Source organism: Humulus lupulus, chromosome 6 (genome assembly GCF_963169125.1).
Source record: "Humulus lupulus chromosome 6, drHumLupu1.1, whole genome shotgun sequence".
In the NCBI taxonomy this organism is placed as follows: Eukaryota; Viridiplantae; Streptophyta; class Magnoliopsida; order Rosales; family Cannabaceae; genus Humulus; species Humulus lupulus.
This window is the reverse complement of record NC_084798.1, coordinates 206,921,363-206,925,318: the sequence shown is the minus strand read 5'-3', so window position 1 is coordinate 206,925,318 and position 3,956 is coordinate 206,921,363. Positions and strand designations below refer to the sequence as shown.

General features: G+C 34.2%; 1 long non-coding RNA gene across 1 annotated transcript; it reads right to left on the bottom strand.

The window, feature by feature from the left end:
* Nucleotides 1-2,213: 2,213 nt before the first annotated feature.
* On the bottom strand, nt 2,214-3,744 carry LOC133784410 (uncharacterized). Its single transcript, XR_009871332.1, has 2 exons — nt 3,600-3,744; nt 2,214-3,437 (listed from the first exon to the last, which is right to left on the bottom strand). It is a non-coding gene; the product is annotated as an uncharacterized LOC133784410 (long non-coding RNA).
* Nucleotides 3,745-3,956: the final 212 nt, after the last annotated feature.

Sequence of the window (3,956 nt, the reverse complement as noted above, 5' to 3'; positions counted from 1 at the left end):
CAGCCAAATTTGGTGGAGGAGGCTGGGTGGATGTAGCGCCAAAAGTCTGTCCCGTCTTCCTGGATGTTTTAGCCATTTGATTTTCTTGACAATCTAGAATTCGTCTCTCAATGAAAGCACTAAAATGTTGACCCTCAATTTGGTCAACGACATGGAGTAAAAAAAACGATATAAAATGAGACAAAAGCAAGAAGAAATTCAAATGGAAAAGTAAATGACACAAACGTTTTATAGTGGTTTGGCCCCAATTGGATGGTAATGACCTACGTCCACTTAGTGTTCTTATTGATGTAGAATCCCAATACTGTGATCAATGAACTAGGGTTCACGAGTTTCACAAGCCTTGGGAGAATTACAACTTTGGTGAATAATCACACTCTAATTTTCTCTCAGGATTCAAAGATAAAAAAAAGTCCCCTCCCTTGAGCCTTTTGATTCGTATTTATAGACTCAATAAGGCTACATGAGCCAATGGGCCTTAATTACCATTAAGACTTCCGTATCTAGGTAATAATAGAAATTACAATCAATGTATAATTACAGAATGTATGCGACCAAGCTGGTCGTCTGTAAGTATAATGCTTGGTAAACTAATAATTTTTTGGTCGATGGCCGAGCAGGATACACTCACTAAAGGTCGTCATGTGCCTGCCACGTGTGAACCAATCCTGCCACGTCGTTCGGGGCCGTTTTTGGGTAAACAAAGTTGACGAAAAACGGCATCAACAATTGTCAATTAGCAACAAATTGTTTTTTAAAAAAAAACTAGTAAGAAACTTAAATTTAAAATCCACGTATAATATTTAATATTACATTGAACATATAATATATATATCTGCTTGTCATTCCCAAATTCAAAAATTAGAAAAAACAAAAACTTAAACAAAAATAAATAAATAATTTAATTAAAATATGAGATTTATTTGAAATTTATATGACATTAAAATAAATTTTATAAAAAAAATTAATAAATTTATAAATAAAACAAAAGAAACGTGCGTTACACATTACTTGTATCTAGTATATATACATATATGCGTACCTTTCTGTATATATATATTTTAATATTATATTTTTTTTAGGTATTTTCATGTTTTTTATGACTGATTAATTAGTTGTTTTGTTATTTAATTATTTGTTACAATATAATGCATTTTTTTTTGTTATTACAATATTTTGTGTTTACCCCTGATTTGGTCAATAACACTGAGTCAAATTTATGATATAGAATAAGAACTGAACTTAAGAATAACAAACGACACACAAAATTATAGTGGTTCGACTCTGCTGATTAGTAATGACCTATGTCCACTTGATACTCGTACTTATGTAAATTCTCAGAACCTGTGATCAGATGACTTAAGTCAACAAAGTTTCACAAGCAGAGAGAGAGTATACAAAGCGTGGATAATAGCTTTAGATTCTTTGAAAGTAAAGAATTGCAGCGTAAAAAATAAATAAATTCTCGAGTCCTCTATTTATAAACTCAATAATGTGCATAGATGGGTCATGGGCCTTGTGTAACTTGTGCAACAAGTAAATATAAAATAATAGGTAAATAATACACTTTATAACATATATCTCACAAATATTTGCATATTAAAATAACTTTAAACTTTAACTACATTTAACCGAGCGACTCTGCTCGCATGTCTTTTGTCAACTTCTTTTCCTACTACTCCTTATAAGTTATGAATGTACCTGATAGCATATTTTTCTACTCCTGTCTCATCGTGTGTTGATCAATCCTCTATAAATGTCTCGTCACATATTTTTCATGTGTCTTATGTTTGTCTCACGTCATCATGCTAAATTTTTGGGAAACATTCAGAATGAATATTCTTATAGTAATTTTATTACTTTTATATTTTTTAATTAATTTATACTATAGTTTTTTTTATAACTTTTGAATTTATTTAAAATATAGTATAATTTTTTTAATTGTAGGGTATATTTATATTTGACATCATGAATAAATATTATAAATATTAACTTTTATATATAAATATTATTGAAAATGGGAGAAAATATTTAAAATGAATAAAAAAAAATATTAAAGTGGAGTTTTGGTGATGTAAAATAGAGAAACTAATGTGTAACACCTTGGTAATACAGGACTGTTACACTATGTTTAAAATAGCTCTTAACTCGTTAAGCGAGTTATTTAGACTTAAACGTGTAACTAAAGTTAGTTAATGATTTTAGTATTAAAATTTTGGTCAAAGAAGCCAACTTATTATTAAAATGGTTTTATTGTTTACAAGGGATCCCAAGTGTTAGAAACCAAAATAAAGTTTCTTTACAAAATTAAAAGTTGGCCGACCTAAGCGGCAAAACCAGACAGAATACTCATGTTCCTCAAAAATACTTCGACTGTGGCGGCCGAGCAGGCTGAGTATGTACACTCCGCTCCTATAGCCCTCCAACTCATGGTTGGTCTAGCTTCCCGTTGCCTTTACTTGCACCACATAGCACCCGTGAGCCAAAGCTCAGCAAAAAAAACCCAAATAATCAACATAATATAGAACATAATTAGCATGCTTAGCAGTTATTATAGCTAAACCCGAGCAAGTACACATTACAATCGCAAAGGCCACAGGGTCGCACAAGCACATACCGCACTCCCAGATTGGTCCATCCGCAACGACCAACATTGTACATGCTATTGCCGACCACGACTTATTAGCCAGGCTCTCTAGACAAATACAACTGATAAACATCTCACATATATCACAGTTATACATAAATCCAAATGCATTCATATTCAACCATTATGAAAGGCGTGGTTAGAACCACATTCGGTAACTAGCCCAAGGCCCCAATCTAAACACAGGTGCCGATTTTCTTACCTCAGGTTTTGTGCGAATAAATAGTACGACCCCAAGCACGATCTTTTTTTGAGCCTCTCGGTAAACCTAGCCATAACATGAACAATACTCTCATCAAGAACTAACTTCAATCACTGAATTCTGGACCAATCTCATGCTCTCAGGACCTCCAATTCCACCAAACAGGTGGTGGAATTGTCCCCTAGAGCCCCCAAGTTCTTCCCAAGCCGTAAAAATAACTCATGTTGAAATGGCCATAGGGAAAGGGCGCCCAACAAGTGAGAGGCTCCCCCAAACTCTTCCCTGCATAGGGTAGGGGAGCCCAAACCAAGCGTAGGGGCGCTAAGTCACAAACCCATAATCTTTGCTTATGTTTTTCTGCGACTTCTTCAACTCCAAACACCATAAACCGATTAAAACTTCAAAATTCATCCAAAACTCATTTCAAGCCTGAACCAACTTTCAAAAACCACCACAACACTCCTAAAACAACATAAGATCATCAAGAACATACCAGAACCCTAGATAACAACCCAAAAAGAGATTTTTGGGTCTCAAAACCCATTCCTCTACAAACCAGAATTCTCACAACAAAAACATGATTTCCAGCTGCAACCAGACATTTCAAACAATTTAAATATTAATCTTTGAACACCAAACCACTTAATCAAACCTATTAATGCCGAGAAATTTTGAAATTCAACCTAACTCCAAAAATTCCTTCAAGAACACTTAAGAGAAAAAGGACGAACAAGTGAAGAGAACCCATACCTTTCCTCTGAAATCCTTGAAACCCTTCTCAAGTCTATGACCTCCATCAACCAAAATCCTTCTCCTTGAAGTTGAATGCCACCGATATCTCCAATATATGGTAAGAGTTTAGCTTTCAAAACTCCTTCAAGAAGAGCTTACAAGAGAGAGACTATGTACGGGAATCCCCTAGAGTATTCAGCCCATTACTTAACTTAACTTAGTCATATAGTCACAATGACCATTTTACCCCTAGCTTCAATTAACCTCAAAACCAAACCCAAGGGCATTTTGGTCATTTTGCCAAAATCTCTACTAATCCCCAAATTATACCACTAATTCCCAATTAAATCTATTAAGCTCAAGTACCCACCAAAT